The sequence below is a fragment of the Toxorhynchites rutilus genome, chromosome 3 (assembly GCF_029784135.1).
Source record: "Toxorhynchites rutilus septentrionalis strain SRP chromosome 3, ASM2978413v1, whole genome shotgun sequence".
In the NCBI taxonomy this organism is placed as follows: domain Eukaryota; kingdom Metazoa; phylum Arthropoda; class Insecta; order Diptera; family Culicidae; genus Toxorhynchites; species Toxorhynchites rutilus.
In genome coordinates this window covers 131,449,376-131,476,012 of record NC_073746.1, presented here as the reverse complement: position 1 = coordinate 131,476,012, position 26,637 = coordinate 131,449,376, and the positions used below count along the sequence as shown (strand labels likewise).

At 37.3% G+C, this 26,637-nt stretch overlaps 1 long non-coding RNA gene across 1 annotated transcript in view; it reads left to right on the top strand.

Moving 5' to 3' along the window:
- LOC129778319 (uncharacterized) overlaps positions 1-23,801 on the top strand; it is a 113,382-nt gene extending 89,581 nt beyond the window's left edge. Inside the window, exon 3 of the long non-coding RNA XR_008743419.1 lies at positions 23,657-23,801. This is a non-coding gene — a long non-coding RNA (uncharacterized LOC129778319). The remainder of the gene's footprint in view (positions 1-23,656) is intronic.
- Positions 23,802-26,637: the final 2,836 nt, after the last annotated feature.

The window sequence follows — 26,637 nt, the reverse complement described above, 5'->3', positions numbered from 1 at the left end:
AAAGTTTAATAGAAATAGCAGCAATCATAACCCAAAAAAAATGAAAATTGATCAACTCTCGATGATAGCACAGCAATATGGAATGAATTTATGCCGCTGATTCCGGATATATTTATGTTCCCCTCCTTCCTTTTCGGTTCGAAGCCGCTAATTGCTGCCAAGATGCGGTTGAAGTGGGCCAATCAAAAGGCAGCAGCAGCAGATCGAGAGAGCCGTGCAGTTACGGCAATCGGACTACCAATAATTAGCGGACTGTAAATTGGTTATTATCAATGAATTTCGTTGGATGGAACTATATTGGGGCCGTTCGTTTCAACGGTATCTAATACTATCCAGCGCGGTGGAATATCATGCGGCCATACGTTTGCGGCTATATGGTTCTTAAAGTGCGCGTTTCTACACCGGCAAAGTTATTCCAAAAAGATAATACTATCCGTAGTGCCCCCTGCCCACGGAACTAGTGTAACAGTATTCTCATTTAACGGAACATTAACGTCAAGGAAACAGTTATGTAACATCAACGTAGGCAGTATTTCACACATGCGGCCAAATTATTATTCTAAGATTATGAGTTTGTAGTTTGCACTTACCGACACCGATAAATGTTTTTTTTTTCCATAAGTCATTCCGTTCCGTGACGTTCACGTTCCACAAAACCATATATTCACAAAACTTCAATATATTTTTAAAAAAATCTAAATTCATGTTGGTAGCCTAATGAGATGAAGTTCAGCAAAACTGCAACAAATCAAATGCTTAGCGTGTAGATGCTCAATATTTCAAACTTACACGATAATACTATACAAACTTGTCCATTGACTCCTGAAGCCGGCGACAATCGTCTCCAGCGTCATTGATGTATAACGAGAATAGTAGAGGACCAAGAGTGCTTCCTTGAGGCATTCTCGAGGGATTACGATTACGATTCGAGCTATTGAACAAATTTGTCAGATGAATCCATTTTGCACAGTTTTGCGAGAGGAACGAATTGATCAACCCGATCAAAAGTAGCTTCCAAAAAAGTATAAATTGTGTCCACTTGTTTGCGCTGACCGGAATCAAGAAGACAGATCGAAGTGAAATCAATGACATTAGTGGTTACACTTCTTCCGAGATACACCCAAAATTGATTTTTAGCTCATGTTTTGTCATCCCGATTTATTACATTAAATGAGCATAAAAATAACAGAAAATGTCATGACTCTCAAATACTGGTAACGCTTGAAAATGTTTGTATGTATGGAAGCAGACATCTCTTTCGAAGCCCAATTCATGCAATTCTGTCATCGTTTTCATTAATTTGTGATTTTTTCACAATAACAAAAGTTGCTTCACTCTCAATGCTGTAACTCACGAACCAATCGACCGAATGCTGTCAAATTTGGACACGTATCCATTGAAAGATGGTGCTTTGTGATAGTCAAGTAGATTTTTGCAAGAAGCGCCATCTAGAGTCAACCTTATGGACTTTTCAGCCGGACTGTTACATTATACAAACACATAATTACAAAATACAAATGGACACAATTTATACTTTCTTGGAAGCTACTTTTGATCGGGTTGATCAATTCGTTCCTCTCGCAAAACTGTACAAAATGGACTCATCTGACAAATTTGTTCAATAGCTTGAATCGTATCTCTGCAATAGAACTCCTGCGGTCAAGATTGAAACATCAAGTTCAGGCTTGTGCTGTAACCAGGGTTGCCAACTATAATTTTTAAAAATCAGGGAGAATGAAAATAAAATTCAGGATAAATCAGGATAGCTCATATTGGGTTGTCCGAAAAGTTAATGTCAATATTTGGGAGAACGCAAACATAATTTTAAATTAAAGCATTATAATTTAATTTTATATCCATAATTCTGTTTCACAATCTTTCGCCATACATATGAGAAACAGGTTGCTTGGTAGTAGCTCATAAGGCAGAATCCACTCCAAATCTTACCAGAAACAGAGTACAGTCAACCCTCCTATAACGCGGTACTCTGAGAACGCGGTTTCCATATAACGCGGTGGTGAAATTGCGACAGCCCTTCTATAATGCGGTACTCTTATAGAACGGTTTCCGTTCAACCACGTCTTATCAATTCTTTTCGTGCAACCAATGCATAATTTTAACTGAATATGTTTATATAAACATTCAAGATAATTTCTTAGCCGTTTACGACATCGGTTTCAGGCAAGCTTCGGCTTAGAGGATATGATTCGCAAGTCAAGGTGTGCTGCAAAATTAGCTGTCATTGCCAAACCTATCGAACTGAGTTCAAGGCAGATCTATGAAAAAAGTGCGCCCGTTTGGGTATTAACACATTGCGGACCGCTCACAAGATTTCTCGTGTTTCGCGTTCCGTCTGTTACGGATGGAACACAAAATAACCAATGTTTTCTACACTTGAAGGTTAAATCCTTGGTTTCCCAAGAATCTAACAAGGCCTACCGATGCCTCGCCTTCGTCTCATCCACATCGAAGGAAACGATCTCATTCGTGGAATCCGAACAAATGAAGCGTTCAAGTTTGCCCCAAAACGTGCGGTCCCTAATGTGTTAAACTGGGTTAGGGGAGCGGCAGAAAGCGGAAGAGGGTTTATCTGAAATGTTAAAGAGAAAGGGTGATCACAAGAGTTTGAATGAATTCTGCACTCTCTCATTATTTAAGTAGTATTCAGCTGCTACTAGTATTTTATTCGAAGATAAACTTTTGCAACATGAACTGCTGTAGAGTTCACAAATGTGCACAAGCGTATTTTGTTTTGTTTTCAAAAAATCGGTATACTGTAAAAATGGTGACAGAATTGAGATTGAGTATACGAAGCCACTTCTTTAACTTCAGCATCATCAACGTTTTTATCAGAGAAGAACACCCGAATGCAGTTTTGAAGTTTTAACATTTAAATGAAAATTTTTAGTTTAGTTTTGACGTAGAACTACGTCTTTTAATTCTATATAGGAGGGTCACTCTACGAAAAATGTAACGTTTATAAGGAGTTTTCAAATACACATTACGCAGAAACTTTCTTACGATATATGTTATAATATATACCATTTGACAGCAAATTTATCCAGCAATTTGTTCGCCTGAAACATCAACAGTGGAAATAATTAAAGTAGTGTACAATTTAACGAAAAAAGAGGGCTGCAAAACAGCAAAAGCAATACTTCGAATTGAAGATAACATCTATAATTGATACATAACTGATTTGCATCCCAGTTAATGTACGCCCTGTTATAGATAAGTCCAGTTGAAGATGTTGAAAATATAAATACTAGGAGGATGGCGGCGATTATCATGCGAGGACTTATTGAGATCGGCATTACATCGCATCACAAAAATGAAACGAAATAAAATATTAATCTTTGTGACTCATATTCATAATTCTCAATGACTCAATTCTTTCTATGATAGATTGAGAAGTAGAACCTATACAACTTGATTATGATAGTCTGCAAACGAACATTATTCCACCGAAAAATCTACTTTTCAGGGCTACTATTTACTATTTCAAAAGAATTAAACTAACAGATTTCTGAACAATGAAAAGAATTACATTTTTTTAAACAACTGTTCTGAACAATTAGGGTCCTACTTCAGACTTCCGTCCGTGCCCCTAGGCTCAGACCCATCTACTATTTATTTTATTTTTTTATCATTTCCTTTTGTGATCTCTTATTGGTCTCTATACTACGCGGTACGAATGATGTGATTCACACTCATTCTGAGTTTCTTATAGCGCGGTTTCCATACAACACGGTAGATGGTTTCCATACAACGCGCTACGTATTAGCCTGGTTTGTATACAAAATCCGAGTTTCTTATAGCGCGGTTTCCATATAACGCGGTACGCACTCACCGCGTTATAGGAGGGTTGACTGTATATCTTCCTTCGGGCGAAGACCGAAGTAAAAGAATGTAAAAGAATTAATAAGTAAGGTATAAATTCTCACGTAAGCAGAAATGCTAGTGTTGCACCTGACTTTTTAATCGTTTATATTTTTTCCGAAAATCCTACAGCTTTACTACAGTGAATTGCAGAGAAATCAATATTCAAATTTTCACTGAATTCATCATCCATGCTTTGGAATGAATATTTACTCAACAAATTAGGAAAGCATATCAGCAGTGGGAGACTTGTTGATTTTTTCCTAATTTTTATGATATTTAGTATTGTTATAGATATATTTACCATAGTCCCATCATTAAAGCTGATTGTACTTTGAATCAGACGAACAAATTATATATAAAATCTTTTTATATTGACAGTGGATTCAAAATTTTTCCCTTGAGTAAGTGTTCGTCAGGATATCAGGGAGCGTGCTAAAAAGTCTGGGAAATCCTGAAAAATCAGGAAGGTTGGCATCTCTGGGTGTAACCCCTCGAGAGTGCCTCAAGGAAGCAATCTTGGTCCTCTGCTATTCTCGTTATACATCAATGACACTGAAGACGATTGTCGTCGGCTTCAGGAGTCAATGGACAAGTTTGTATCGTGGTGTCGTGCCAACAATAAAGTTTGAAATATTGAGGCCATCTACACACTAGGCAACCTAAGTTGGAAACCAACTTAACGAATATCGCAAAATAGTTGAGAGCATGTCTGTAGCGTAATCTACTCCCCTGACACGAATCTCGTTGCCCGCGCACACAATCTTTTGCTAATGCTAATGTTTTAATAATGGGAAACGAAAACTTGATATCTATTCAGTGAGTTCAGTTTTGTGAAAATTACATACAGGAAAACGGGCTTATATCAACAAAATTCACAAATTTGTCAGTGTTTCTGAACACAACACAGCAAGCTATTTTATCGTGTACGATACAAAAAACTAGCTCACTTGTAGTATATGTCAAACCACGTTAAACTAAAACATCAATACATGCATACGTGATACATGAGTGAAAGAAACGAATTTATTTTGGAGGGAGTCACTTCAACATACAATGAAGTCCATTTGACGGGAAACAATGAAATGAGATTGTCGAGTCGTAGAGTGAGATAACGTCCGACTGACAGTTGCGTCATATTGAAGTTGAAAATGCTCTTTTCCAATTGAATACAAAGACGAATTTCTTAATAGTCCCCTGACTATCCTTAGTTGAATATGACTTCACCGATCCCTGGTGTTACTTATTGTTACATAGGGGGAGAAGGGGATCCAAAAACCGCATTTTCAGCGTTACGTAATTTATGTATCACGCCTAATGGTACTGTTAGAGAAGAGGGTTTTTAGATGCAAAATTACCTCGAGTAAAATTTAGATTGTCTGGTTAAGAAAAAAATCTTCTGCAAACATAAAGAGATCGTGGAATAAAATGGCCACTGAAGTTGACTGACAGAAAGTCAATGTTCCTTTACTTTTTTTTAATTTCTTCAATATTTTTTTAAACTCGAAACCAAAACCGTTTTTCAATTTTTTTTCAGAAAAATGACAATAAATTATCTGCTTTTTAAATTCAACAATCTGTAACGGAATAATTTCTTCAATATGTTCTTCAGAAAATATCAATAAATTATCTGCTTTTCAATCCTGAGACTTCCAGATTCAAAACTAATCAAGCTTTACGTAGTCTTGAACGAAAGATGGCACATGCCTTGATATGATAGTTTTTACGCCATATTATTTTTTTACCAAATCGCTTTATGTAATGTTCTGTACTCATAAACATTAATGGTTTTCTTCCTTAAACCCAATTCAATGCTGTCTGCACCAGGGCTCAGCAAAATCAAACTGAGGAAAATCAGGGATCTATGAAGAAATTCGCCTTCGTATTCAATTGGAAATGAGTGATGGCTTCTTCCAGTGGTCTCTCCGTCAACATGACTCAACTGTCATTCGGACGTTATCTCACTGTACGACTCGACTATCTCATTTCATTCTTCCCCGTCAAATGGGCTTCATTGTATATTGAAGTGACTCCCTCCAAAATAAATTCGTTTCTTTCTCTCATGTATCACGTATGGATGTATCGATGTTTGAGTTCAACGTGGTTTGATATATACTACAAGTGAGCTAGTTTTTTTGTATCGTACACGAAAATTACTCACACATATAAAATAGCTTGCAGTGTTGTGTTCAGAAACACTGACAAATTTGTGAATTTTGATGATATAACCCCGTTTTTCTGTATTTTTTTACACAATTGAACTCGGAGGCAAAGTAAACTAAACACGATGGGTAAACAATGAAGCCGTCCATTAATGGTGTAACTACTTTTTTACATCAGTCATCAAGTTTTCGTTTTACTTTATATGGACGTTAAAATAACGTGGACATGTACTCGGGTAACGAGATTCGTGTCAGGGGGAGTAGTAGTGTGGATTGAAGTCGGGTTGAATGAAGAGACAGATTTGTGTTCATTAGTCAATCGTCGTTTTCATTTTTCTGTTTCGAAGATTTCGGGCCCTGGTCTGGACTAAATCATTCACACAAGGTTTTCAGCACTTCGATTAATAAAAACAATAGAAATTGCTAAGTTCAACTTGATTCGACTGACACAAAGTGGTGCTTATCAACAAACATTAACACCTTCAACACCAGCTTATAGCTTATGCGATCGTGCAGTGCAAATATATACTGCATAAACGTCAACGAGTACGTCAGTCAGTACATTCCTCAGTTTCTATTTCAGAACATTGATGTTAACTGACGCTTCTTATAATTCGTTTATAGTCCGTTGCCAATCCTTTGTCCAATACTGTACATAACGAAGTAATATCCCCGTATCCCCGTTGTAGATGAAATAGTGATCAACGCTGCCAATACCAAGGCTCCAGTTCTCTCTAGCCAATCAAACACCATTCTCTTTCTTCAGAGCAGTATACTCCCACACATTTGATGCTTCCTTGTAGCGTATCGAGTTGTTTGAACTACAAACATCCTCCATCATTTGATATCCATATTGAGTCCTATTTGTTTTACGACAAGCCAAATAGTTTGCGCCTCAAGCGAGCCGAGAAATGCATCGGTCGATGGGATAATTGCAGTTATACGAGCGTAGAAGTTTCCTTAACATACGTCTATTAAAAAAAACTTATTAACAGATTAGCGATGCTAATTTAAAGCTTATTGTCGGATTAAGCATATTTACTTTACTTGCGGACTATGAATTTTCAGATTCTCAGATTTGTCTGTGTTCGGCTTTGTTTGTGCGTGGTCGCGCCCACGCAGATGCACAATTTCTTTCTGCGCTTCCTGAGCTATAATACCTGCTTCGTACAATATGCACGTGATCATACATTTCCAATAAGAATCACAGGTTAACATGGTCCACATGGCTGATGATCAGTGATTGTGTATAATCATAATAAGGAAATTGGTAGAATTCCGAAATGTGTTCATTCCTATTGATACTGATTTACCGTGTTTCACAGGATCTCTAAGAAATTTTCCAACTAACAACTAAATTAACATGATCTAATGCTATCCACGACACGTAGTACAAAAAAGCGTGCTCTCTGGGTCGCTCCAAATCAGCGGCAAGAGAGGTTCGCGGATGAAATCATCCGAGAGAACAGCGGAGGGGCAAACAAAAAAAAATGAGTGAATGATTCAAGGTGAAGTGATGTTATATGGCTGTTAGCTTTTATTCGCAAGGAACAAATGAGCACTGGGATTGCGATTTTCAAGGAGAAATAGCAGAGCGATAAATGGATTAGACGAAGTTTTGGAAATTGAGGAAACAAAACTGGTGTAGGTCAATGTTCCCAGCCGAACCGCAGTTGCTCTCCGGTCGAAGCAGTTGCTTTCGGCCAATAGAGGATTTACTTGGACCTAGGAATATAATTGTACGACAAAAAAAATACAAACAAATTTATAGATTTTCTCGCTTTGTTCGCTCGTCAGTATGTGTCATAAATCAGTGCAAAGAATACGTAATATTTGATATGGAATATGCTGATTTGTGACGGTCGTCTATATTTGGTTGAACGAGTTATATCAACTATGAAATATGATAGTAAAATGAAATTTACATTCAGTAATGCTTCACTTTTTATTTCTTTTTTTTTGTACTAACATGTGTGTATTAGCAATGTGTTTATTTATCATATTACGATGAAGAAGAAATTTCGATATCGGTGCATAACCATTTTTGTCACAGGTACTGCGTATATAAAATTTATCCGTAACATGGAATTTATTAAGAAATATTTGAAAAAAAAAATATTACAACAACTAAATAAATCATAAATTGATTGAGGTTTCTAAAAAAACACATAAAACGCATAAAAAGTACCAAAATTGATGTCGAAGAATGGATAGGTAATACAATAAAAATACCAAAGTGAAAATTGGTATCGCCATTTTTTACGATGTGCAGGCGTTTTTCAATCGAGAAGGCGGACTTGCGATTGTTGCGGGTGAATCACTCTTTCATCAGATCCTGAATGTTCATTTGAGAAGAAAGGACGAAAATTTATAACTTTTGAACAACTTAGCCCATTAGGGATTGTTAACCGGTTTTACCGTTACCGGGTTTACCGATAATACCGAGTCATTTTTCATAACCGAATTACCGATAATCTTCCAATCGATAACAATTTCGGTAATTTTCATTTATACCCCATAAATAATATTCGCTTTTATGCCGCTTTGAAATATTACTCGAGAATCAAAATAAGATCGAAACAACTTGAAACAATCGAAAACAACTGGCAGTGTTGCGCCGATTCTAGGACCTCCGAACTTTAGTTCAAAAATCACTCCTCGATCTGAACACCAGACACAGGAAAAGCTTCAGCGATGAAGAACTGACGGCGATGGAGAACTGACAGCGATGAAGGAATTGGTAGATGCCCTCGAACCATTGCTGGTCGCTGTTGAATTGCTTTGCCGGAAGAACTGCACTCGTTATAAAGCTGACGTCGGATTGCAATTCCTGCTAGAACAGCTACCTGAGCAACCATTAGAAATTTCGAAGCAGCTGCTTGAAGCTCTCATTGTGTATACCCCCAAACTAGCGTTGGCAGAAAACATTTTATCTTCGGCAGAAAGAATGCTTTTTCGTGTGCTGATGAGCAAATAATGAGCTGTTTTAAAAGCTTAAAAATGTTTGTATATATGGGAGCAGACATCTCTTCCTTTTTTCTTCTTCACCTCTTTTGGGATTGTACAAAAAAAGTCCATACGATGTCAACGGGGATCGAACCAAGGCCAGATGAAAACCAAGGTTGTTTAACACGACCACGCTATCCACATAGCTACTGGTGCTGTTGCATATGTGTGATAATATTACACCTTATTATAAAGTGAAGTTGGAAAGTTTTCTATGAATAAAAGAAGAGCATGAACGAGAATCTATATCTTTTTTTTGCCTGTGCCATGTATTTGGCAAACTACACGGAAAGCTTTAATACGTGCTTACTTGCAATGTGTCTCCTGTTTCGCTTGCTCAAATTGATCTTATATTGAAATAGCATATTTATTATACTATTCGAGAGTAGCGCATTTTTTGTTATTTTTAGACTCATTTAACCCCTTGCCGTACGATTTAATTTCCAACAGCACGGCTCAAACACGAGTACATCGATTCTTTTCGATACTCTGCTGGGCGTGTGTATCCTACTTACGTTCGAAGCAGTCCCGTATCATCATATGCCTTAAGCTATGTATCCATTTCACATCGATACACCACGAGTGATGTTCGATGTTGTACGTTCTGGCACAGCCACGAGTGTGGTTCGACGTTATACGTGAATAGGTTGATGTAATAAATCTATTGGGTGTAATCATCTATATGAGTAATCATTCTGCATGTGGTCATGACACAATGAATGATGACTTCGGTGTCTTCTATCAAACATCACGGACTGCATTGATCAAGCAGGCATTTGAAATCGTTCGTGACTTGATGAAATTTGACAATTATGGTATTGATTCAGTAGCTGGACAACAGGAGGAAAAAAATCCACTGGAAGATGCAAAATCGGCAGAATAGTTGAGCATCAAGAAAAAACATAAACCACGATTGCAGCAATCAAAGGTATCAACGTCCAGCCCAAGCTCAATGTCTATAAACGGATTGATTAAAATCCTCAGACAAGTTTTCGTACAGAGGGCATCAGATACTTGGCAATGGTTTTCGATGCTCTTCGTAATGTAAGCCCAACATCATTGGAATCTGAACGTGCGTTTTCCTCTTCAAGAAATTTCGTTGATGAGATCCGATCTAGATTAGAAGACGACAAAATTAACATTATTTGTGTCTTTAAGTATTAATTTAACCAACAAACTAAATTAATGTTTAATAAATATTTTCTTGTAAACTAATCATTATCAATAAAAGCCGTTTCTTCAAGAAAATTTTTTATTCCAATTTTTTTTTGCCGGTAATTTACCGGTTTTACCGGTAATGAAATTTTCATTACCGAATAACCGGTTATTGAAATTTTGGCACGGTAATGTAATCCCTAGAGCCCATTCAGATGATCGACATATCAAATTAAAACAAATTAGTTAGTCTTTTTCGAAAAACTTATATTGAAATAGCATATTTATTATACTATTCGAGAGTAGCGCATTTTTTGTTATTTTTAGACTCATTTAACCCCTTGCTGTACGATTTAATTTCCAACAGCACGGCTCAAACACGAGTACATCGATTCTTTTCGATACTCTGCTGGGCGTGTGTATCCTACTTACGTTCGAAGCAGTCCCGTATCATCATATGCCTTAAGCTATGTATCCATTTCACATCGATACACCACGAGTGATGTTCGATGTTGTACGTTCTGGCACAGCCACGAGTGTGGTTCGACGTTATACGTGAATAGGTTGATGTAATAAATCTATTGGGTGTAATCATCTATATGAGTAATCATTCTGCATGTGGTCATGACACAATGAATGATGACTTCGGTGTCTTCTATCAAACATCACGGACTGCATTGATCAAGCAGGCATTTGAAATCGTTCGTGACTTGATGAAATTTGACAATTATGGTATTGATTCAGTAGCTGGACAACAGGAGGAAAAAAATCCACTGGAAGATGCAAAATCGGCAGAATAGTTGAGCATCAAGAAAAAACATAAACCACGATTGCAGCAATCAAAGGTATCAACGTCCAGCCCAAGCTCAATGTCTATAAACGGATTGATTAAAATCCTCAGACAAGTTTTCGTACAGAGGGCATCAGATACTTGGCAATGGTTTTCGATGCTCTTCGTAATGTAAGCCCAACATCATTGGACTCTGAACGTGCGTTTTCCTCTTCAAGAAATTTCGTTGATGAGATCCGATCTAGATTAGAAGACGACAAAATTAACATTATTTGTGTCTTTAAGTATTAATTTAACCAACAAACTAAATTAATGTTTAATAAATATTTTCTTGTAAACTAATCATTATCAATAAAAGCCGTTTCTTCAAGAAAATTTTTTATTCCAATTTTTTTTTTGCCGGTAATTTACCGGTTTTACCGGTAATGAAATTTTCATTACCGAATAACCGGTTATTGAAATTTTGGCACGGTAATGTAATCCCTAGAGCCCATTCAGATGATCGACATATCAAATTAAAACAAATTAGTTAGTCTTTTTCGAAAAACTATTACATTTGCAGAAAATTTGGATTTCATTTTCGTGATTGTTGATTTTATCTGTTTTTTATAGTTTACATGGTTTCGGTACAAAAGGCGCTATACCTTACTATATTTTTTCTTGAAAGCTGAGGTTTTTTACATAATATATCTGAGAAAACAAACCAAATCAGTTTTTCCAAAACTTGCTATTAAAAAAAATTATAACTTTTGAACTACTGGCTAGTCTTCTTTGATCATACTTGAGGGGCTTAGAATGAAAGGGGTGTAAGTGATTTGATCGATTTTCGATTTCGAAATTTTTAGGAATTATATCTTCAGCTTTCGCTTATAATCAGATATGAGTGTATAGATCACGTTGGCCATGCTTCACTGTCAATTTTTCGTAAATTTGGAAAAATGTCGTCGAACGAAAAAGAGCGTCGTGAATTAATCCTGCGCTCTCATTTCGAGAATCCGAAGTTGTCACATCGGGATATCGGTAAGATGCTGGCAATCGTCCAATCCACGGTCAGCAGAGTACTAAAACGATACTTCGAGAACCTAACCATCGACCGGAAGGTGAAGAACGGGAAAAATGGATGCTCCGTCAGTGAAAAAGATCACAAGCGCGTAGTTAAGCAGTTTTGACGTGATCCGAGAAGTTCGGTCCGGGATGTCGCCAATAAGCTGAATTTGTCAAGTTCATTCGTCCAGCGGACCAAGCAGCGGGAGGGTCTGCGTACATACAAGGTTCAGAAGGCTCCTAACCGCGACGAAAGGCAAAACATGGTGGGGAAGACGCGAGCCCGGAAGCTGTACACCGAAATGCTGACGAAGCTGCATTGCCTGGTAATGGGACGACGAAACCTACGTCAAAGCGGACTTTCGTCAGCTGCCGGGCCTGTTGTTCTTCTCCGCAGAGGACAAATTCAGCGTTCCGGAGGAGATTCGCAAGCAGAAACTATCCAAGTTTGCCAAAAAGTACATGGTGTGGCAAGCGATCTGCTCTTGCGGAAAGCGGAGCGCCCCCTTCGTGATGACCGGCACGGTAAACGGGCAGGTTTACCTTAAGGAGTGCCTACAGATGCGCTTACTACCACTATTGAAGCAGCACGAGGGCCCGACCATCTTCTGGCCGGATCTCGCTTCGTGCCACTATTCAAAGGACGTGTTGGAGTGATACGAAGCCAACGGGGTCACCTTCGTGCCAAAGGAAATGAACCGTCCCAACGCGCCGGAGCTTCGCCCAATAGAGAAATATTGGGCGATTATGAAGCAGACCCTCCGGAAGAACCCAAAAGTTGTCAAATCGGAGGCGGACTTCAAGAGAAAATGGATTTCTGTTCAAAAAAAACTACAACCTGACGTTGTACAGAACCTTATGGACGGGGTAAAGAGGAAGGTGCGAGCATACGGGCTTGGGCTCGAAGTATGAATAAAAAGAAAATGCCAAAAGTTGTTTAATAGTTTTTATTTTACTGTCTAAAATTTTCAAAAGGATCGGTCTACTGGGCGACTTTCTACAGCGTTTTTTCCGTGATGCAATTTGATGTGGCACACCCTTTATTAGACTAGCTAATTGACTTTAATATGATATGTCGATCATTAGAATCGATCCAGTAGTTAAAAAGTTATTAATTTTCGAAAAGCGTCAAACGTCAGTATCTTAAAATATGTTTTTCAACTTGAGTTCTACCTAGATTACATTATATCAACTCAACATATTCTACGAACGTTTAGATGACATTAAAATGCATGACTTTGCTGACACTAATAGCTTTGAATGACACCATTGCGATGTACAGTGGTTACAAAGCAAAAATATGTCACTTTTACATACTTTATTGTTCAAAAATTTGTACGTTTGTGCATCAAAACGTTATTTTTCGTCCCACCCTAAAGTGGAAATGAAGGTGCCCAGAATTGGAACAAAACTACCAATTGTAACAAAAACCTGAGAGCCACTATATCATTTGACATGTAATGGCTGATAGTACAGGGCGGACATGATCATATACAGTCTCCGTTTTCTTTTCACTGTGTATAATCGAGTCAAACAAAAATATTTTATCGGGAAACTAACGATACGTCAGACAACTTCTATGGAACTAATGTACCGGCCTATTTGACAGCGCACTATTTCGTTGTTGTGATTCAATCGAATATTCAGATAGGTATGTTTTGTGTGTCAACAGCCATATTACTCACATAATTCACGGACTTGCAATTGTAAGTATTGCTTTTCGTCGAACTGCAGAACTCATCATTAATATAATTTTCTATCCTATGAATTTCCCTTTCTTGTGTTTCCGCCAAAACTTTATTCATAATATGAAATTATTATCAGACACGATTTTCGTTTAAGATTTTCCTCCACTTGCAGAGAATGTGTAACGCCAATTTTCACTTACTCAATTGAACTTGAGTCAAGCGGATCACAGAATGCAAAATTGCGATCCGTTCAGGTAATCTTGACTCGATTGGATTTCAGAATACGGGTGTGTAATTGATCAGTAGACGAATCTGGAACTTCTGAGGAAATTACACTATCGATTTGCTCAAGGCGTATTTTGTCGACTGACCAAACTGAAAGATAAAAAGGTGTATGAGGTAATTCTTCTTTCTGTCATTCAACCGAATACCGGATTTTCCATTTGAACACACGCGTTGTAATGTCATCACAATGCATTGCGTTTTGGCTTGCCAATAACAAAGGCTGTGTCGACGTTGCTCATGGTTGCGTCCCGCAGGTGAATGATGGCGTCGTAGGAATCGCAGTCATTTGCTCTCTACCTTTGCTTAAAATGATCATAAATATGAATTCAAAATGGACAAAGTTGTTCTCAATCAATGTGCCTATGGCGGGGATTTAGATGTTTAATATTTATGCAATATCCGACTTGTCCCGTCAGAACAGATAGGAGATTTTTCGTCAAAGAAACCTCTTCTGATTTGCACTGTAGTCACACATATTTTAGAGCTTATCACTCAGAATACATTCAAGGCATGTTGCGTAAAGATGGAGATAGTCGTATTAACGGTGTGTGTGCATGTGTGGTTTGAAGAATTTCAGTAATCCACTGTACTCATTCAAAAAGGCTTCCAGCTCGCGAGTGATGCGTCTGGCTTCAGGCGAATTAAGATTACTTGCACATGTGTGGATGAAAGGGCTATAAAGCGAATGTAGAGCCGTCTGTCATTTAACTTTTTCACGATCAACATCGAGTCTCTCTCGTGGTGCGCTTGCATATCACAAGACGCTCAGCAGAGAAGTGAAATTACTTGTTGCGTGATCCATCGTAGTGTTTGCATTTGGATCGCTCTTTCGAAAATCAAATCGTACGGGAAGGAGTTAGCAATGTAAATAAATTGGTTCTATTTAAAAAAAATATATTTTTTTTTTATAAAAAAAATACTTAAATGGCGATTTAAAATAGGGGATGGGGTGAAAAATTTGGTCATATGTACCTATGAAGGCATATTTAAGAAAAAAAAATCAAAACCAATTTTCTGCATAGGGTATTACAAAATATACCCTAATCGGTATTGGATATACGGTAATCGGTACTCTAGCGATATCATAGCACCACGAACATCGTGTTACACGAGATTTTTATATGTATAGAGATTTATCTTTTTTTCAAAGATTTATTTTTTTGATTCATCCCCTTAAAGTCATAAAATACATTTCTCACATAAAAAAATCCAAATTCTTTCAGAAAGTTATAGAAGATCATATTTGTTGAAAAAAATCCTTCTACACAAATGTTCGACTTTCAACAATGACAGAACTTTTTCTTTGTTTCGGGCTCTGTTTGCTCTAAACTTGTTCTGATTCAAAAATTCCCTAGGTAGCGTAATTCTGTTTTTTTTTTTTTATCTTCGCTTATTTTTCGTCGGCCTATTTCCGCCACTTTAGTGCCAATCACCGACATCAGGGAGGCGACTCCACCTGTTCCTACCTATCAGACTCAACAACTCATGAGCCGGGCCAACTTCTTTTACTTCCGCTCCGAAGGAAGACGTAACCAGAGATTTTTCGCCTCAGAAAATCCCAACGACGCCAGCTGGGATTGAACCCAGGCCGATCGGATTGTGAGGCTGTTACGCTAACCATACAATCACTGGCGCCGTCGCGTAATTCTGTTGATTTCATTTAAAAGATTGGAGAAATTAATATGGATACAGCTGTAAAAACTCCAAATTAGTACATTTTCATAACATTTTAGAAGTGAAGAATTTAAAAGTTAATGGTTTCTAATATGTTGTTCTTAATTTTATCCACAAAATACATAATTAACTGGAATGTCTCTACCAAACAAATTAAAGCTCTCTAAACGCTCTACAATTCGTTCTCTGGCAACCAACTTATATCTTTTAAAAATTTCGCTGCAATATCATTTTAAATAATTCCTGGTGAATCTTCAACTATAATCTACCACAATCACTATTTTACTCCTCTGTACTCAAAGTAGCCAATAAACTTTCAATCTAACGTTGTAATATTTCATTTTCGCTTGAAATAACTCATATTTGAAATTTTCTCGAAAATACTTCAAGCTGGCATACGTGATATCTCAAGTTCTACTGAACAGATTTATTGCAAATTTGACATGAATACATCTCTATACATGCCGCTATAGCATGGAATTCTTTAATATTACTTGAAAATGGAATCGTGGAAAAACGTGCTAATAAATTAATCGTGTACACCAGGGCACTATTTTCGCATAAAAAATAAATTGCTGAAGATACTATTTAAATAAATAAAAAACGAAACGTGGAAACGTATTTTCGAAACATTTGGGCATCGAAGAAGAGAAGTTTTTTTTTCAAATTAGCCAAAGAACAAAAAATGATGGAGGTTAGTGTTCAAGTCACGACCGCATTGTTGGCGTAGAACTACGAAACCAATGAGATACATATAGAGGTGAAGCAGTAGACGAATTATATTTGTATTGGCGAGCAAACTTATGGTGTCGTAATTATTTGCATCCAATATGAAATATATATGGTAAAAACAAAACAATGTTCAAAATACTCACGGTTTCATGATGATTTGAGCCAAAACTCTCATGGAATCTTGCAACTGTTTGTTTTCTAACAGATGACATTTTTTTTTTGACCGATTTCTATTATTTATGTGGTAAAAACAACTATAGAGCAGTCGTATGCTTAGTCCTCGAAAGCAGTAACATTTTCAGTGAAATTTTAATTAATTGAAGACTATTCTCTCGCATCATACACACCGCCACTGAAAACCTTAAAACATCGTTTCGTTAAAATGATGAAAGATCCTTTGTTTCTAAGAACGTGGGTAGTAAGAATGGCGCACAAAAATATCACTTTAAACCGGTATTTTCTATGTGACTTTACAAATATCCACTGCATGCTGTCACATTATACTCATAATCAGCGGGAACTCCACTGAAATGCATTTTTTTAATAAATAAAACACTTACTGAAAATTGCATTTTCACATCGTAATCAAATATAAACACAAATACCGACGTCAAAATTTGAGAAATAGTCATGGCAGGGCATGCTAAGTCGCTCGAAACTCCACCATCTTCATTACCTTCACTCAAATAGTAAATTTGATATAATAAAATTCCGTGACCGGAATAAATAATTCCAGAAAAAAACTACAACAGAAACAACCGCTCAAAAATGTGCAGTATCACAAGGAGGTTTGAAATATAATTTGCTGCTCCCGTAGCCGAGTGGTTGGCGTCACACCTAACATGCCAGGGGTTCGGGTTCGATTCCTGATCGGGTCAGAAAATTTTTTCGTCAAAGAAATTTTCCCCGACTTGCACTGTGATCATGCGTATTCTAGATCTTGCCACTCAGAATGCATTCTAGGCGTATCCTTTGGCATAGAAATCTCAGCTAAGTACTAAGAAAAATGACTTATGTAATCCTCGTAGAAAAAAGTGCAATTTATTATTTTTTTTTCCAAGACCAAGTTATTCGTTCGCTGATGTCTATGGCATTGCAATTTCATTAAGGTTCTAAGCTACACAATTTTATGTAGAATTATCAAGCTAGGCTATCGTCGGCTCACCAAGAAAATAAATGTTCTGGAATTCTGTAAAATAACTGTCTCCACCAAGGATGGTAGCTAAACTAATCTAGACCGGCAATATTAACAGAAAGGGCTTCTGTTAGAAAGAGCGCAAAACGGAGATAAGTGTGTGTATATTTAGCTAAGATAAGATCAGACAATAGCAGGTCTTATACGGACCAAATTTCTGTCAGTCGTTCTGATTTCTGATTGGCTGATTTCGATAAACTTTGTAAACAAACTCGATTTTTTCAGTGTTGCCAATAAATATAAATAACGTTGGATTTGTATTGAATTTCGGAATAGTGCATATAATGAATATTACGATATTTAGTTTAAGGGAAATGTGAAGGAATTGCAAGAATATGCAAGTTTATGTAGTGTTTTTTCACAATGGAATAAAGTGAATGGCAAAACACTCATTTGTCAATTTAGCTTCGTTAGGTCCCGAATGCGAAATGGAAAGTCTCATCATTCACTATGCAGATGGGAGAGTTGTTAACTCTAGCTCGTAAATATGAAAAAAGAGATGGTTGATACAATCCAGGTTGTGTTTTGCTGACTACCAATTGTTACACTGCTGACATGTTTTTTCCCGCTGACTTATTTTGATGATGTAAAGAGCTATAAAGAACAACGAATTTTGTTCTGTTCTGTCGAGGAAAGTTTTCACTTCATCGACGGAGTACTCATAGTCGAATCCAATATTCATGTCATCCACATTATCACTAAAATTAGATGAAGCTGATATTCGATATGATGTCGATGCTGCTTCACTGTCCATCAATTTCAGGGCTGAACATTCTTCTCGCCGTTTTGATAATACGTACAAGTCCATCAATCCAACAAGCTGTTCTTGTGTATCGGCTGTATACGAAGCATTCGGTACTGCGGTCATGTGTTGCGAAAGAGTCACAATTTTCAAGTTGTTCCTAAATAGCAATGAAGTTGAGCGCCGTTGTTTTGCACGAATAAAAAACTCTCCAGACAATCTTGGACGAGTTGTTATGGATATCATTATTATATTATAGATATGGGTATTAAAAGAATTATTTTATCTTTTTAAAACATATTTTTGAGATTGCCTAATTGAAAATTTGCAAAATCATCAAATTCGCACCAATCAAATGTAACGATTCATAAAAACAGAAATTAAAAAAAACGAAATTTTATAATATTTGGAAACTCTGGCATCTTTATGTCATGGCTTCGTTTTTGGACGACGAAGTTGCTTCAAGCCATCAAAATATGGATATGCGTACGTGCGTGTTTCATAACCCGTACGTAAAAATAGTGCGAGAGGGAAATATTTGCGTTAGGGTATTAGTAATGAATCTCTGCTGAGACAAATATTCAGTCTTTTTCCAAGCAGTTAACATTTTTCGTTTTCCGTCATCATAAAGGCTTCGTTGGTGGTCAATGCCATTGCATTCGTTGAATTGAACTGACGGTATGGTTAAACAGGCGTTAAGGTTGTGCACCAAAAAATTATTTGGGGAATATCAAGCATCTTGAATGTCGTGCTGGAATGTTATAAGTTATTTGGGTTCGCGTGCCGCAAAACAACTTTCAACTAGAATTGCATTTGCGCTAATCTTGATCATAATGAAGCAATGCTACTTTTTTCGAGGTTGTTGAGATTAACAGAAAAGGTTTATTTCTTTATTTAGTGACCAAGAAAAAAAATGTCATTCTAGAAAATTTGTATGTGATTTGGTTTCGCTTGCCAGTAGCAAAACTTTCTCCACTAAGAATGACAGCTGTGCTTATCTTGAGCATGGAAAAGTAATGCAACTTTTTTCGAGGCCAGTAATATTCACAGAAGCGTTTCTATTGAGAATAGCGCAAATGATTAGAAGTGTTTATATTCCTAGTAGCTTAAAGCTACCGATGTATGGGTCTGCATGCATGCTATGGCGAACGCTTGTTTGGCGCTTGGTTTACGTTCTACGAATAATGTCTAGAGTTGCGATTCGACTGAGGTAATACGTATCGTATCGTCCTAAAAATGCAGATTAAAAAAAAAATTGAAAAGTATATATTGCAATATTGCAAATTGATTTTTTTTTCTCAGTGTACATTTTTTATATTCAACCATCAATACTCTATAACTCTTTCTAAAACACTATTTCGGTACGACTCATAGTTTTTGAGATATAAATTATCAAAGATTTCTCTTACTAAAATCGATACGCCCTTTTCGAAAGTTACGCTTGAGTCAAAAAATTCCCAATTGCTGTGAAAAACTCATATTTCCTCCAACCCAAACGGAATACACACTTTAATTGGAATCAAAAATACAAGTTTTTAAAATCTGCATTTTTAGGACGATTTCATTTGGAATTGCTGATGTGTATTTTCATCACTGAAAAACATTTAATTTCGTTCAGTGCAATCACGACGTGCCGCTTGGATAAACGAACACAGACAACCCTAAAACTCCTTTATGCTACCTAACGCTCGTATCGATGATCATTACCCTCGTTAGAACCGCGTTGAAGAAACTGTAACAGGTCAACCATATATCAGGATAACAACTTAAGTCAAGTTTATAGGTGCAATAATGCTACTCAAAAAACATCAGGCGCAACTCAGGGACACCGCGAAGAAGAGAAAGCGAAAAGATTACCAGCCCACTGTTGCTTCTCGTCTTGACTTGCCGTGATCCGTTTGCACCCGGCAACTCCACCAATATCGGACGGACGAACGGACGGAAATCTCATTTCCGTCTTCTTTCTCGATTCCATTTAAACCAGTTTTCTATCTCCCCCCACACGTATGTCCAGAATGAGTTCGATTCAGCTCGCTTCAAAGTATCCCTTTCGAGCTTGTGAGACAGTGTCGAGTCCAACTTCCCATGTAGTGGTGGATTATTTCTTGCCCGATGCCAAAGAACTTCAATCCTTCTCTCGCTGAATTTTTTAAATTTTTATTTTGAAACTTCTCGCCACGGAACGAGTCCACCACTCTGTCGATGCCTTTCGCACTGTTCGTTTCGGTTCGCAAAATGCTCACCAATGCCATGCTTTGTGGTGCCTCTTACCACTACAATGACCCCGAAATGCGATTATTGCCCTCGAAATGATTTCCTTCCAGCAGCGGCACCACTCCCGCGGTGTGCTGATTCCAAAATATCCGCCCCATTCTTCTTCATGCGCCCGTCTCGAGTGAGTGATATCACGGCGTTCCGAAACTGAGATTATGTCGGGAAAAATATGCTCCATAATGACCGATTAGTGTGTTCTCTAAAAAAAACAAGAGTTTGTCCAAAATTTTAAATTCTCATCTAATAACCATTATTTATAACAAAATTAAATATGTCACCATAGTTAACATTTGACATATTAACTCAAGCCGATACCCGTGATATTCACTAGTCGAAAAAAGTGAAGAACGTAGCAAAGACAAATTGAAAATTACATATAATGGGTGTTTTATAGATGTGTGAAACTTGACAACAATTTTTGTTTTGTGTGCCATTTTAACAGCTGTCACTTGTATTGTGTTGACATTCCATCAACAATAGACTGACATCCAAACAACACCTGCAAACTGAGCATCGAGAAGAAACGTACTTTTACTCTTCATAACAACAAATATCGTTAGGAACACGTAAGCATTCAGATAATCCAGAGTACAGTATCAAATTTAGATTAAAATATTAAAAAAACTGAAAAAAAAATATTTATTTAAAATTATTCACAATGTTGGATAGTTTCACAAATTTGAAATTAAGAATCCCCGAATCTCTAGCAGCTTCCTGTATTGAAGCGCCGATGCCAGGCTAAGGCAACGTGAATACTGTCACATGTTTGGTCTGTATGACATACCCAGCGCGATCAGCGTCTCCAAGGCGAGAGAAAGAATGACAACGAGAAAAAATAAGTACAATCTCGAAGGATTCGACGAAAAGAAGTGAAATGAAATATTACTCGTGATGGTTGGAATCGAGGAACAGAAGAAAAAAAAATTACGAGCACTCCTCAAGGACGCGGATCGCGGCGCAGTAGATACCGTGTGTCATGAGGTCGGCCGGGTGCTCCGATAACTGTGTGTGTCGGTCGGAGCATGAGGAACATGCAATCAAAAATAATCGCGGAAAAGAGGTGGAAATAGATATCAAATTTTAGCAATAAATAAATGCTATACTAACACATAATACTGTTTCACGGTGAAACCATACGGTTGCTATAAAAAGGAAGACTATTTTCGTTTTAATTGAATGTTTTCTGTGTCTTTCTGTCAGTCAGATAATAAAAAGAATAAATCTGTATTTGATATTAGCTCTTCCTAAATACGATAATCAATGTGTTAATATAAATATGCATATGGCTATTTCGCTGTTATTGAAATACCGACAATGAATATCACAAAAATAATTAAATATATGCTTAGCCTGAACCACCCCACTAAATTGAGAAGGCCATAAAGGACCTTAAATATTATTTTCTTAGCGACTGTAGCATTGAATTGCATAATGAAACTCCTTTACTATGTTTTCCACCAATATAAAAAAAGAGAAATACAGAGACTTCTGTTTTTGCCTCGATATGTTCGAAAATTATGGTTCAAAAGTGACCCCTGCTTTATATACCATATTTTTAGTAGTGTCAAAGAAAATGTGTCACGACGCCGACAATTGTTTATTATTTATTATGGTTGTATGGAATCACCTATCTGTTTTCCTGTACAGGGTAACTTAGATATAACGTACATTTTGCTTTCAAAATTGTACGTTGTATCGAAATGTACGAAGCATAATAAAGAACTCTGAAACGTAGCTTATATTACTTCATTGTGTTGCTGTTTGAGTAAGGTTGATGAATAAAATCAATAAGAAGACGAAGCCAACTTTTCTCATGATGTTTCCCTTTGTTCAGTTGATTGAAGTTTGATTCATTTAGGAATCACAAAACAGTAGTATTTCGGGATTGATTTATGTTACAACACAAGCTTTAGTATTAAAATACAGATAATTTATTGTTCTTTCAGAAAAAAAAATTTAAAAAAAAATTTTTTTTTGGACTTCGATCATGTGTACGTTATATCGAGGTAAAATGTACGTTATATCGAGTGACGTTATATCGAGGGTACGTTATAACGAGGGTACGTTATATCGAAGTTTACCTGTATTACACTAGCATGCACATGCAAATACTCAGCGTCCCAGAGTTGTGGAAAGTTATAGGAAATTCTATTTGCAATTGCAATTAGTATTAAAAGATGTCTGAATATCCTCCAGGTTATCCTATAGAAATGGATAAATGGATATAAGTTAAGAAAGTTTGTTTTTAGACCCAATCGGAGGTGTTATTTTTATAAAAAATAACAGACCCGACGAACAACCCACCTAAACCCATTTTTTGACGTAGAATTACGTCTTTCGGGAACATATTGGGATACAAATTGGAAATCGAAAATCGAGCACATCGTGAAAATTGTCCAATTTCAAACGCTTATTGCTCAGCCATTTCATGCACTTCCTCATTACTCTGAATGGCATTATTCTTCAGCTGCTTCGCGACCGATGTTGTTCCTTGGCTTAATTTTGATTGATTGAGGTTATGGAGCATGACGATATCAAACCCGACCTCTAAATCTTCGACATAAATATGACATATTTTTCGCTGCCAAAGTGGAGCATACTCGAGGTCGAACCATTATCAAGGAAATGATGTCGGCATACGCCATCATCGTCTAATCTAAATAAATTGAGATTGAACATAGTTTGAAAATAAACAGTATCGAATTGTTATATACTCTCTCGTTTCCTTCTATCATAGATTACTTTTTTATGATGATCCCCACATACCCACATATTTTAAAAGTGAGCTAGTTTGTTTGATCGCTCGCCGAGCCGAAGAGATCTACATTATAAATCATATTGCCCAAATTTATAGAGATTAATGGATAATTTTGTAAGTTCCGTAATATCAACTTTCCATAACAATAACAATTCTGCACTCACGTTAAGAATGGGTATGCGAAAGCAAGATCATTTCAATGTTAATTGAATAACAGCTTCTTTTGACTTTTGCTTTCTTTAATTGAGTCTTTTTTCTATTGTTTTTTACAGATGATGCATCTTGAAATGAGGACTGAGAAAAAATGACATTAGATAAACGGAAGGATACTAATCCAACGAAACGTATGTAAGTTAAATACATTAAATAAAACACTTTGGCCCACTGTCTCATCTGAAATACAACTAGGAATGACAAAAACAGGTAAATTATTTGTACAAAGAATAAAATTTATATGTTATTGTGATAACTTGTAAATTTAATAAATAATTTCTATTGAATATTTTTATTATTTTTAATAAGTTCAAATAACTATTCAATTATTTGATCTTATTAAAAATAATAAAAATAATCAATAGAAATTATTTATTCGATCCATTATTAAATAACTGTATCTGTACAAAAATAATAATGTTTCATTAACATGTTCGTCGTCCACACCTAGATGTGGATGAAACTTTTCTCGTTCGAATTGAATAGATTTTTCATAAATTAAGAAAACATAGAAAAATTATAAAATCAGGAACATTAAAATATATTTTGTCTACTATACTTTACACACGAAATTTTTACCCTTGCGATATGACATTGGTTTTGTTGTCAGTATCTATGACGTTCGTCTTCAAATAAGGAATAAATATATTGCTCTATCATTTGAATGTTTTTTTTTCCCAAAATATATATTTTTATCAAGGCTCATATGGCGTTAGCCTCACGGGGCCGGGAGTTCAATACTTTGACAATTTTTCTTATTATCTATGTTAGTAATATGTAACCGATTACTCGCGGTTGGCTCGAGGTTAGTATTACAAGTGTTTTCGTAATTCGGATGTTGCTCCAATGCTCTGTACGTGTGCCCGACTCGGGATACTTCCTATTGGGATGCAGCTGACCCTTGATCAGCAACGCCCCCCTAGTCTGTACCTCATATCTAGCGTGGTGCGTCTTTCTCGACTCGAGGAATCCAGGATAGAATGGTCACTAACCGGCGCAATCATCAGTTCATGTAGAGTTGTCATGAGCGGCAACCTTTGGCTCTTGTTGAATCATCAGTGGACTGCACAACCTTTGGCCCGTGTATCTGTAAAGAGTGTGTGTATGTATTGCCGCGACTAAGTAAAAGTTTATCGATCGGATAGGAGGGATATAAAACGGGGACACAACGAAGGAAACATCATTAAACGTTGACATCGGCGTTCCTGAGGAACAGGTATAGATGAAGCAGAGAATCAGGATCACGGCTACCTAAGATATCCCGGACGGGGATCTCCGATTGTCTGCCTTGTGCTCTCAGTGCTCTAGAGAGCTGAGAGCGAGCAGCATGGAACCGGATACACGACCAGAAAACATGCTCGATGTCGTGGTAGCCATCGCCACAATCACAAAGATTGTTTGCTGCGAGCCCAATGCGATAGAGATGCGCGTTTAGGTTGTAGTGATTGGACATAAGCCGAGATATCACGCGAATGAAATCACGACCTACATTCAATCCCTTGAACCATGCACTCGTCGAGACCTTAGGGATAATCGTGTGTAACCAACGACCGAACTCATCTCCACTCCACATGCGCTGCCAACTTACGAGCGTGTACTGACGAGGAATGTGGAAAAATTCATTATAAGCAATTTGCCTTTCAAAAAGTGTGCCTTCTAAAGCGCCAACCTTAGCTAGCGAGTCCGCTTTCTCATTCCCCGGAATCGAGCAATGAGAGGGAACCCATGCTAAGGTAATCTTGAATAATTTTTCGACCAAAACACTCAATAGTTGTCTTATTCTTGTTAGGAAATAAGATGAGCGTTTATCAACTTTCATTGAGCGGATTGCCTCTATTGAGCTGAGACTGCCTCTATTGAGCTGAGAAATAAAATAGTGGTCGATGGGCAATGTTTCAATGATCCCCAGTGCGTAGTATATCGCACCCAGTTCAGCGACATACACGGAACAAGGATCTTTGAGTTTGAAAGAGGCACTGGAATTTTCATTGAAGATGCCGAAGCCAGTGGACCCGTTTATGTATGAACCGTCAGTAAAGAACATTTTATCAGATCTAACTTTCCCATATTCTGCCGAAAATATCGGCGGAATATAATCGGAGCGTAGATGATCTGGGATTCCATGGATTTTTTGTCGCATGGACAGATCAAAAATGACAGAGGAATTGCAAAAGTATGGGAAGCAAACTTGGTTGGAGATGCCTGGTGAAGGGTGCACGTCGTGGGTAAGGTACTCATGGTATAAAGACATAAAACTTGACTGAGGAATCAGTTGGAGTAGATTTTCGAAGTTATCAATCACCAATGGATTCATGATCTTGCAACGGATGAGAAATCTGTAGGATAATTCTGTGAACCGAAGAGTAAGCGGGGGTACTCCTGCCAAAACTTCGAGACTCATCGTATGTGTCGAATGCAAACACCCCATGGCTATACGCAGGCAACGATATTGTATTCTCTCCAGCTTGAGAATATGAATCATGGCAGCTGATCGGAAGCAAAAACTGCCATATTCTAACACTGATAATATCGTTGTTTTGTATAACTGAATGAGGTCTCCTGGATGGGCACCCCACCATGTTCCGGTTATTGTTTGGAGAAAATTGATTCTTTGCTGGCATTTCTGTTTCAAATACGCAATGTGTATTCCCCAGGTACATTTAGAGTCAAAATATACTCCAAGGTATTTGAAAAACATCGAGTGCTTGATCGTTTTGCCGGATAGGTGAAGCTGGAATTGGGCGGGTTCGTGCTTCCTAGAAAAAACGACCATTTCAGTTTTCTCCGTAGAGAATTCGATACCCAGCTTGAGGGCCCACGTGAACAGATTGTTCAGGGTATCTTGCAACGACTTTTGCAGAACGACGGGATTAGTACCCGTGATGGAAATAACTCCATCGTCTGCAAGTTGTCTCAGCGTGCAGTCTCTAGTTAGACAATCATCTATATCATTGACGTAAAAACTGTACAAGAGGGGGCTTAGGCAGGAGCCTTGTGGTAGGCCCATAAAACTGTATCGAGAAGATTTCAAGCTGCCATG